This window comes from Lathamus discolor, chromosome 6 (assembly GCF_037157495.1).
Source record: "Lathamus discolor isolate bLatDis1 chromosome 6, bLatDis1.hap1, whole genome shotgun sequence".
Classification (NCBI taxonomy): Eukaryota; Metazoa; Chordata; class Aves; order Psittaciformes; family Psittacidae; genus Lathamus; species Lathamus discolor.
In genome coordinates this window covers 24,483,802-24,495,627 of record NC_088889.1, presented here as the reverse complement: position 1 = coordinate 24,495,627, position 11,826 = coordinate 24,483,802, and positions in this window count along the sequence as shown.

Here is an 11,826-nt window from a genome sequence, read left to right as displayed (position 1 = left end):
CTGAGCCTTTGTCATAGGTGTCTGTCCCTTGGGAAGCAGCAGGGTAAACATCACCTCCTCCAGAAGGGAGCTGAAGAATGGGAAGAAAGGAGGTGAATGACATTCCTGAAACGTAGGAAAAGAAGCATTTTATCATGGTTGCCATGGAAACTGGGAATGGACAATAAGCACTTAGAGGTTTTATCATTTCCCTTAGCACTTGTAGCACACAACCTGCATGAAGAGGAGCATTACCACACACGGGGAGACTGACAGATACCTGAATGGGGAAAATGTGTGAGAGAATCTGTGTCTGGGCTGACTGAACACGTCCCAGCAGAGGGGCTGCAGAGACAGCAGGGAGATGGCACTTCCTGAGGTGCTCCCAAAGAACTGGAAGGAGGGATAGCACGGGCAATACCGAGTCAAACATGTGGGAAGACTGGATTTGGCACAGAGAACCCCCTGCAAGCCAGGGCACATACCATCCTGGGGCTCTCATTACTCTCAGCCCCACTTTGGCACCTTTTTGTGGTCCTGCACATCCTTAACACAACCAGGCATTTCTTTCACAACCACTACTTTTGTATATTTCCCCACTGCAGTCTTTGGGTTTTATTTAGCATGTCTTGTATTACTTTACTCACTCCAATTTGTTTAGGTACATTTGACTGAAAAAAGGTCATTTAGTTCCAGCTCAACCCCTAAATGACAGATCATGCCCACACACCATCAAACACAAAGACATTTCCTTGGCTACAATGAATTCATAGGCCAAAAATCACTCTCTGCCCCTAGCACACTAAACATCCATTATGTTGTGGTCATGACTATTTTGGTCATTTTGCAGAGATACTTTCACCGTCTGCCAAAAATATTAAATTTCTGCCTCCTGCTCCCACTCACATTCCTGCTCCACTATTTCCTTCAGGATATCTCTCTTTTTACGGATGTGCAAAAAACCTTCAGGCACTTATCACATGAGGCATATCATGATGAGAAACACCCACCCTTCTCATGAAGTACTACCTCCCTCCTATCCATCTTCCTCAAGTGCATGCCAATGATCATCTGCAACCGCTCTGCACAAAGCAAAATAATTCTTCCTTCATACCAAAACCACTAACAGAGAGCTTCCTTGGCCAGGGAAACACGGCATACACTGAATCCAGATGCTCAGAAAAAGAAGAGGAACCATAACGTTTATAGCCTTTCTAGAATTAAATTGCCCTTCTTCATTCCAGAACCCAGACCCTATTTTTGCAATAGCACAGCATCACAGACCTTTTCACATCACGTTAATGTCAGTGAATATTTTATAGTGATCAGTCAGCCTCTGCAAATGCATGGAAAATACCTTTTCCTGCTGGCAAAGACTAGGCATGTGTGTCTATCATTTACAGTGCTTTAAAGCCAGCACCAACACTTACACAGTTCTAGTTTTATGATATGACAAAGCAGAAACCCTCCCATTTCCAATTTGCACGACAACATGTGCTATAACTGGTGTCCCAAGCCCAGCTGGTGAGCTCCTGATCAGCAATAAGATGCTGGAGGTCATGGTGGCACGGTTGCCCACTTGGATGGGCGCATTCATAGCCCACCTTCTCTTGTACCTCTGGGTTCTGCTCCTATCTCTAATTGGTCTTTGTCATCCAAAAGCTTTGCCACAGGCAGTGGCCATCCAGTTCTGCACTGCTACCTGGGAACCACCAGTTGTTGCTGCCTATGTGAACCCTGACACTAAAATTTTGTCAAGTAAAACTGCTTTACAAAATTTGATCTCATCTTCTTACAGCATCATTTCCTACAGTTGTATCACCTCAGTTCCCAATGTCTTAGGAAACCCCAGATGCAAATTCTTCTGCTTGCCCAACTACAAATGCATGTGCATAATCCCACCCATATTAATGAACCTCATAATCATAGCAATTAGCAGCATGTCTTCCATCTGCTGTCCAATAGTAGTTTGAAAATGGTGCCAGGAACATAAATGGATAGCAGGAAAGGATGTGAATCACGGGAGTTTGGCATTTTCATACACTTACCTCCCCAGACCAGTATTCCTGTAGTTTTGGAAAGGCATCCCACAATGTACTGCCAGTAAATTTGTAGAGCACAGTATAAAGCAAGGGAGCACTGGACCTCAGGACATCTCCCAAGTACTGAGCAAACTGTGTGCACAAGGGTTGTTAAGAGAAGGGTCTTAGACTGTCATACCAAGGAGTGCGGACCAGGGAGTTAGATACAGCTTGCACTATATATATACATGCAGAAAATTACCATCCCTGTACAGACATTGACAAAGCTCTGAAAAAGCCAATATCTTTTCTAGTTGGCCAAAGACATCCTTTGAAATTTAGAGAAAGATGTGATTACTAGTATACTGGTAGGGAGAAACACTAGGAGGGAGAAAACTGCAACCTGTCTTCCCAATTGATAGGTGGGATTAAATCTGGAATAGTTGTTTTCCCCTATTGAGCTATATGACTATATTGTGACAGGTATACCATTTGAATCTACTCTCACAGTGGGGAGAAATGTAGTTCAATTGACTTTCAGTGAGAGTAAGGCCTCTCTCTGGCTATATTAATATACCTACTGGCATACAGCAAACATGATTTGAAGCAAAGGTCTGCAGAGAATTAATGTTCCAGATAAATGCTTGGTTTTTTGCCTGATGCAGCACCAGGATGAATGGACTGTTGTTAAGTTGAATTCTTTTCTTGTTACCAGGCAGGTCTCCCAGTAGCACTTGCAAAGATAAGGGGATCAGATCTCCAAATCCAGGGTGAAAGCTGATCACTAAATCATGATGGAAATTATTCCTTTGCTTTTCAAGTAGTGGCTATTACTACAGGCTATTCTGTTAGTTTGGAGACATGAAATAGCCTATTTTCTTTATCCCTAATACCAAGATTGCTGCCATCTCATTAATATGCCCTTCTTATCTTTTCTTGCTTTTCATCGTTTGGTATGTAACTTTATACTTTGCTTTGCTTGGTGCTTTGCTGTGTAACCTATATCCCAAGAAGAGCACAAGTGACGGTGGGTTATATTTGTTTGGTAGCAGGTCTGACAGCTGATCGTCTTCCAAATTGTCCATACACGATATGTAGCTGGCTGGCATATAGCAATTCCTACCTTGCAAATCTGAGGTCTCCTCCTTTATCACATTGCTTTACAACAGAGATAAGTGTGTCCTGCAAACACATTTATGTTCATCTGAATCTTTTTATAGCTTTGCTTTGACTATGTTCCTTCCTTTTTCATGTTTGCTTTCCACAATTATCCTAGAGAACACATTTTCTGGTAGGAATACTCACCAAGTGTGAATTTAGCGTGAAAACACATTTCAAACTTATAATAACAACCACTTACATCACAAAATAATTCCAGAAAGTTACACTCACCCACTTGGGAAAAGAAACATATCACATCATCAGAATATCAACATCTCCCAAGGAAGTGGCCACAGTGAGAGATTAGCCACAGAGCACAGATTATTCCAATAAATTACTTAGCAAGTAAGTCTGAACAATAGGTCCATATGTAAATGTTGTGATTGCTTCTCAGATAATCATGAAGAGAAATTATTTAGCTATGTGTCAGATGAATTATGCAGCCGAATACTTGTAAAATAAGTGAGATGCAAAACATTTGTTCCTAAAGGAGTCCTTTTAGTCAATTAATCTTGTTAGCAAGTTGGCTTCTGACACAGGAAAAATGGAAACAGAATGAAGCAGAACCGTTTCTTCCTGAAGAGCACTGATTATATGCCAGCAATATCCTTGCTTTAAATCTGGAAAATAAGTCTTTGAATGTTAGTAACTTTCATGAATCTTCCTCCAACTTTGTAAAGTTCTGCCTAGGATCCAGATGTTACGTCTCAAAACTGCTGCAGAGATGCTCAAGGTCATAGTTAACGTGATTCTCAAAGAGATTCGAGGAATTAGCAGAAAAGGTTCCTCATGCAGCTCTGTTCGTCTCTTCTGTTGGATCACAAACTGTATTGCCCTCTTCTTCCTGAGTTATATCACAGCACCCCACTAAGGAAAAGATTAATACATCTAGTGACTCTCTCTTTCAAAACCACATTGAAATTCTTCTCCAAGAAAAGCAGCCTGCATGCCCCTTGAGCAATGAAGTCTGCCATCTGTTATGTTTGTTCTCTACAGTCATTTAGATATTAAATCTCCTTTCGTATGCAGAGAATTAGGTGGTGGAGGGACTTAGCTTTCTATTTAAGAAAAAAGAAAACCAACCCCTTCAGAAAGTCATTGTGTCCAGAGAAGAATGTTAGAGAGGCATTAAGTAGAAACACAAAAGGCAGGCTAGCATCAGCTCCTTTGAAAGCTGTAAATCATTCTGACTCCTCGGGTGGTTGGTTAAGTTCATTGTTAGCCAAGTAATTACTGTATTTCATTAGAACCTAAGTTTCTAAACGTATTTTAAAACAAAATCATCTAAAATGAGAAGCCAGGAAGATCTAATGTTGTCAAGGGGGAGTCATGGGAAAAGTGTATTCAAACAGTGCCTTTAAAGAAACCCATAACTTTCCATTTACATAGCTAAATGGCTTATATTTGGAAAATCAGGGCTTTTTCAGGCTGTTCTCTTCGGTCATGGAGGAAGTGTTGAAGGTAGCTGGTTCCTAAAGGAAAAAAAGCCTTGAGACAAGGTCTTCCGTTTACACTGGGGGTTTTCAGTGACCCTCTAACCTGGAGATTTACGGAACAGGCTAACATTTGCAAATCTGTTGTTTCAGAAGATTCCAGGACTGTTTGCCCAGGTGGAGTGCCCCTTTTGTGAAGTGGAGACTGTTTGCAGACTCTTCCAGCTGGAGGGATCAGGTAAATCCAAACAGTAAATGAAGAGCTAGTGGATCTATGGGCATGCTAGAAGTTCAGGAGACTTGTGCAAGGTCTGATAATATAAAGCAAATGATATCCCAGGTACAACTACAGGTTGGGCAGAGAAGAGATTCAGAGCGGCCCTGCAGAGAAGGACTTGGGGGTGTTGGTTGATGAGAAAATGAACACGAGCCGGCAGTGTGCTCTCGCAGCCCAGAAAGCCAACCGTATCCTGGGCTGCATCAAAAGGAGCGTGACCAGCAGGTCGAAGGAGGTGATCCTGCCCCTCTACTCTGATCTTGTGAGACCTCACCTGGAGTATTGTGTGCAGTTCTGGTGTCCTCAACATAAAAAGGACATGGAACTGCTGGAACAAGTCCAGAGGAGGGCCACGAGGATGATCAGGGGACTGGAGCACCTCCCGTATGAAGACAGGCTGAGGAAGTTGGGGCTGTTCAGCCTGGAGAAGAGAAGGCTGCGTGGAGACCTCATAGCAGCCTTCCAGTACCTGAAGGGGGCTGTAAGAATGCTGGGAAGGGACTCTTCATTAGGGACTGTAGTGATAGGACAAGGGGTAACAGGTTCAGGCTTAAACAGGGGAAGCTTAGATTGGATATAAGGAAGAAGTTCTTTACTGTGAGGGTGGTGAGGCACTGGAATGGGTTGCCAAAGGAAGTTGTGAATGCCCTATCCCTGGTGGTGTTCAAGGCCAGGTAGGACAGAGCCTTGGGTGACATGGTTTAGTGTGAGGTGTCCCTGCCCATGGCAGGGGGTTGGAGCTAGATGATCTTAAGGTCCTTTCCAACCCTAACTGTTCTATGATTCTATGATTCTGATTCTATATACAGTGATTGACATTGTGTTATTGATGGATTGCAAAGACATAGACTAGCATCTTACAAAACAGGTTTTACAACCCTAGAAGCATTAAGCAGAACCATAAACCTAAGTCAGGTTCATGTTAATTTTATTTTTATGCTGGTAACTGTGGCTGTTTTAAACATCCTGTCTCTAAGTGAGCACTCAAGAAAAAGAAAAGTTGCATACATTAAGCTAGACAGTGTGACCATGATACGCAGAAGAGCCCTGAAAATTGAAATCCACTGTAGCACCTGCACTGGGGAGCTGCCTAGCACCATACAGGACCGCTCTGAGCTAAGTTCTCTAGTGTGAGGAAAAGTAGTAGCAATTAGGAGGGCTGTTTCATTCCATCTCATAGCCTAATGCTGCAAACACATCCAGACTTACAGGACACAGCTGGCCCAGCTGCCTACCTGGGACTACATAAGTCACCTCAGGGCTCATGTAAGTCAGAAACTCTCTAAAATGGGAATCCAGCTGTTCTTCAGTTGTGGAAAAGGTACAAGAAGCCCTCAGAAAAAAACCTCTAATCCATTTGAAATGCTGACCCAGTACAGGGCAGCACCTACACCACACAGCAGATCCATTTAAGCCAGCTGGAAGAAACGGATGCAAAGTGGAGGAGTCCTCTGGCTCACATTGCTACCTGTAGAGAAAAATAACCCTGTAACTAGCAGCAGCAGATCTCCAAACCCCTCCACTACTCCTCTGGATTCACAGACAGTCAGATTCCTACCAGACTCATGTGTCAGCAGGTCATAAAAAGTTTTGAGTTGCCTTTTCTTTTTCCGGCATTCTGGAAGAAGTTATACTAACAATGAGCCACTGCTTGACAGCTCTGAATCCCAAGCTGTTGGGATACAGTGTGACTTCCAACATATTGCTTCCAGCCCCCACCACCCACAGGGAATGGCCTGGCAGGGGAAGCAGCACAGCCTGTTAGGAGGAGCCTCTAACAAAGAGATCCGTTATTCCCTGCTCTCAGCTAAAGGGCAGCACCTACATCAGTCAGTGCAAGGAAGGCAGTTCAGCTTCTGGCAGGCCAAGAGATCAGAAGCGTGGTGATAACTTCACACATATTTTTTTGTGCACTGTGTGGCCCAAGTTAAAGGATGCAGAAGGAAAGATACCACATGCAGAAAAGATGATTTCTTTTGTCTTGAGCTGCAGCTTCAAACCCATGAAGCAGAGCTAACCCTAGAGGGCTGAAGAAGGAGGAAAAGCATTGAACACCACCAACTGCTGTCATTGGACCTGGCTTTGCTCCAGGGTCTGTCAGAGCTGAGATTGATTAGGATATATGGTATCCTGGAAACAGTTGGTACCTTCAGCTGGTTATAAAGTCATTTGAATTGTCTTGCTACCACCATAGCAACCATACTCACAACCACAGCCTGCAGGAGGGAATCCGGGCTGTTGGAGGAGAGTTCTGTGCCTATAGACCACATCTGATGATGCTGCAGTGATCCGTGATCCACTGCCAGAAGGGACCAAATTTGGAGTAGGAAGAAAAGCCAGTACTGTAATACACAGCAACTCACTATTGTCGCTAACATTAAGCATAATGATTTAAATGAACCTTTGGTGTTATACAGGGAGGCCCCTGTTATGTCAGTCCCTACGAGTCTTATCCCATGAACAACACTTGCAGTGTTGCACACCCATGTGTGTGTGTGGCATGGGATGTGGCAAGGGATGTGGCAAGGGATGCGGCCTCAAAAGCATGTCAGGGAGTGAAGCTTAAAGGGATGGGGAAAGGGTGTAGGTAGGAGCTCTATGGCCAAAGAAAGGCAGGTGTTTTAACAAAAAAGCTACTCTCCTCTTTCCAGTAAGTTTTTTATATTTAATATCCGAAAGCTCGGTGTGATTCTTTATCACTTTCCCAGCCCAAAGCCCTGAAGTCTGAAGCCTCTGTGACTCTCATGCTCAGTGCACGTCAATACACCTTACCTTCTTCAGTGCAAACAGTGCCACTGTGTGACCAGTTTTTCTGACCCAAAAGGCCTTGTACCAGGCAAGAGCTGATCCCTTTTGCTGCTGCCTGATTTGTGAGAGCTGAACCTGCCATTGGGGAGCTTGCCCATGTCTGCTTGGACTGAGGGGGTGCACTGCTTGGGTTTTTGTTCAGCATATGTAGCCATAGGACTTTATGTATTATGAGATGCTTCACAAAACCACCTTTTAAAATAAACAAATATCTGCAAATGAATTGGAAACTCTCCTCTCCCCCATCTCTGCAAGGACATTACTCAGTCAAATGCAATCAGAAAATTGAAGGACTGAGAATTTTCAGTCAGGACTGGAGTGATTAATTGTCTCAGAGCACTCACAAGGTGATCTGCACAACAAAGAAGGCATGACATCTCACGATTCATAGCAAGAGGTGTGCCCACGAGAGGAGAGAGATGGGAGAAGAAAGGTCAAATTTACGACATTAAATTCAAAGATTAATAAAGCCTAAGCATCGTGCATGTTTATCTGATCCCTTCGCTCCAGCTGAGCCAGCACGTCTGTCCCTGCTTCTGATGTTACTCTGCAACAGAGGCAAAAGAAATTGGCTTCTTTTTTCTATAGCATTTGCGGTTTTGGTAAGACACACTGTTGTATATATGTTGTGTGGATGGGCAGTTGCCTGTATTAGTGCTCAGCTGGTGCAATGGCTTGTTAAGGGAAAAACAACATACACCCCATGAGGAGGCAAGGTGATAGCTGTATCTCTTGCACAGAGCTCTATGGGAAGATACAGAAGATGGACAAGTACGTGTGCAAGCACTGCTGCAAGCATCCACCCTGTGGAAATGGCGCATCTAACCTGGCTACCTTTGACCATAATAACAAGGCAGATTTTGGCAGGGGCTTGGGATAGGAACTTCTGTGATACAGCAGTGCTGTCAATGGGGCCTCGTATGTGCTTCCCTCCTGAGAAACTAGAGATGGCCACATACAGCTGGTGTCACCCAGGGCCTCAGCACCATCAGATCTCACTGAGCCTCCTGACCATAGGGTTTTATCTTGACTTAGTGTTCAGGATGAGTGCCCTTCTCACACCAGTCTTACTCCAGATCTGAAAATGCAAACCCCTTGGAGCCAAGATTATTTCCATGGTGTTTATTTAATACAGGCACCCATCCAATACTTGGGGTCTTCTGGCATAATTAATTATGAAATTAAATTCAATCTCTTCAGTGTTATTCCTGCAAACTGATTGGATTCGGTTTGCAGGAGTAACACCGGCTGACTTGACACTGTTCGTCTTCTAGAGAGCCTTTGCTGTCCAGCACACTTGATAAGCTGCAGTGGGCTTCAGAAACCACAGTATGGGGCTTCCAGGAGCCCACATGAAGGATATCCCATCCACATCTTCTGCTTTCCAAAGTGGTGTCTGGTCAACTTGCCCATGGAGGGAAGTGAATTCCCCACTTGAAGCCTCAAAGGCTGCAAATGGAACTCCAAAGCATCCCTGAAGAGCACCAGGAAGTTGTTGGTGGCTTCGTCTGAACATTTTCAGTAGCTGCCATGGACACATTTTGAGGCAGAGGCGTGGACCATAACACAAGTGCTCCTGTGAGAGGAGTTGCGTTTCCTCATCAGATACAGCCAGGGGAGGCACTGCTAAATGAGGACCATCAAACAGCATCTGCAGATTTCTCATGATCTAAAGGGACCTCGACCACCTCCTCTTGTTGTCCGCATCATTCTTCGTTATCCCTGCTGCTCTGTCTGGGTAGTGTCCTAGCCAGCTGCTCTACAGTCAGTCTCAACTAGCAGCTGCCTGTTGCCCAGTGACGTCCAAAGAAAGGAAGAGAGCCCTCGACCAGTGCCCAGGCCTCGAAGGCCCCGACATGCAGCTTGGGAGGAAGGACAGAGAGGCTCTGAGCTTACCCGTCACCTGAAAGCCCCTCATGAAGAGGCACAACCACCCACTTCCACACCACCATCTCTGCAAGGAGCAGGAGCAAAGCCCCACCACATCGCAGGCACTGTGCGGGCTGAAGGCAGGCAGCACATCCCACAGCACCCACAGGGCTTGGTTCAGCCCGTGTGCCGCAGAGGCATATCTGCCACTCGGGACCATACAGATCCTGTGGTGGCAGCAGGAGCTTGTTCTTTTCCTCCTTGTGGCCACAAACAAAAATCAATAGTTGTTTCCGCCAAACTCAAAATCGCTTTAAACCATCTTTTATGCCAGCAGCAGTCAGCCGCTGCCCCTGCTCTCCTCCCCGCCTTTTGCAGCTTCTGGTGAAGCAACTCAGGAAAAAGTGCAGGCAGGAACCTGCTTGTGGGTTGTGGAGAGCAGAAGCAGAAGCAGAGGGAAAGTCCTCTTGGTGGTACTTCACTGTCCCCACCAGCCTCTCCGCAAGATTTTGGTGCCATTAGACATAGTGGGCAGCCACAGCAGCAGCAGTTCATTGGTTGCACTCAGTGGGGCAGTTTGCTCAGCCCCATGGCTGGATCCTGCTGTGTCCCAGCCACCACCTGCACTGCACATGATGGGGTACCTAGGCTCCCTAATATCACCCTAAGGTTCTAATCACACAGACACCTTCTTCCTAAAGATATCCTACAGTTCCCAATGTTATTGGAAAGCCAGGTTTAATATCTACTCTATTAATCTCCCCTTACAGCTGTTGTCCTCAAACAAGTATAACTCACTATTACAAGTCTGGGAATAAAGCTGCCAGAAACAAATGGCCAGCCCACTGCCGTGGCAAAGTTCATTCTCAGAACACTGTCATTATACACTGAAGGTATGTATTGCATGTATAGGTTTAAACCGGTGGCTACATTTTATGCACACTTGCAAAAGGAGCATGTAAAAAGCACACAGTGTGTAAAATTCACAGTTCAGGAACAGCTCCTGAAGGAGAGCCGACACAACCAGTTCTTGGGTGACTGTTGAGTCGGGGTAACCCTGGCACTGGAAAATACCTGGGTAGACACACTCTGTATAGAGAGTGTACATATACATCTGTATATATCCTTTGGAAGGAGCTGCCTTCACTCCCAAATGGGTTTGCTGTGCATGGGCCCAGGTCCCTCCTGTCCACTGTCCAATGAAGAGCTGAACGCAGCTCCTCCAGCACTGCCCCACTGCGCTCATTCACCTACCTTTCAGCATTGCTCCCAGAAACAGGCGGGTGTTTTGCCTTAAATCACCAGCAGCTGACATTCTTCTCCCCACCAGCCAAGCATGAATCACCCTGAGATGGCGACCCAGCTCCTTGTTTCCTGACAACCAGTTAGCCCAAGCAGAGATCAAAGAAGAGGTTTCACACTGCCTCCTCTTCCCCTGCCTGCTGCTGACTGGGCAGAGGCTCCAGCGCTTGCAGCCATGCCTCCCCTGGATGCTCCATGTGCCTGCTGCTGTCAGTGCATGCTGGCACTGGTTTTGTAGGACCTTACCTAAGCCAAGTCCTGGAAGGGCCTCCCCTGGTTGACACCCATCTCCCCTTTTATGCTCACACTGGTCCATCATGCTCTCATGTGCTCATGCTGGAAGCAACACTCTTGGGAAATGAATCAATCAATGGAAAAGCCTGTTCCAGCAGCCACGCTGCATGTTCCTCCTTAGAGCCCCACTGCCCCCGGGGACAAGTGAAGACAGGACCCCTGGGGCTGCGTCTCTGCAGGCTGATCCCACATCTCCAGTCACTGAATGTGCAGAAGGCAGGTTTTGACCCCCTCACACCTGCACTTGAGGTGCTTCCCAGGGGAATGCAGCGAGGACCATGCTCCTCCATAACAGCCCTCCAGGGCCACATCCCTCCACCGCCACTGCTCCGTGGGCTTCAGCCTCAGTGCCTCACCCCCCTGCAGCTGTCTTCTGCATCTTTCCCCAGCATCACAGATGCAAGCAGAACTGCACCTGCTCCCCTGACAACCTCTACCCAGCGGGTATGTAGTGGGATTCTGGCAGCCCCCTGCTACGGGGGAGCCCATTATTACTGACTGCCCCGGCGCTGTGGCCCCTCTGGGCGAGGTGGTGGCAGGATGCTGCGACGGGAGCGGAATGCAGATGGGAAAGCGACCCTGGGGCGCAGCACCCGCGCCCCTCAGAACAGAACCAGAAGTTTGTGCTGCTGAATTCAGCCTTTTCTCAGCAGGGAACGAGCCCCGTGCCAGCCCCACAGCC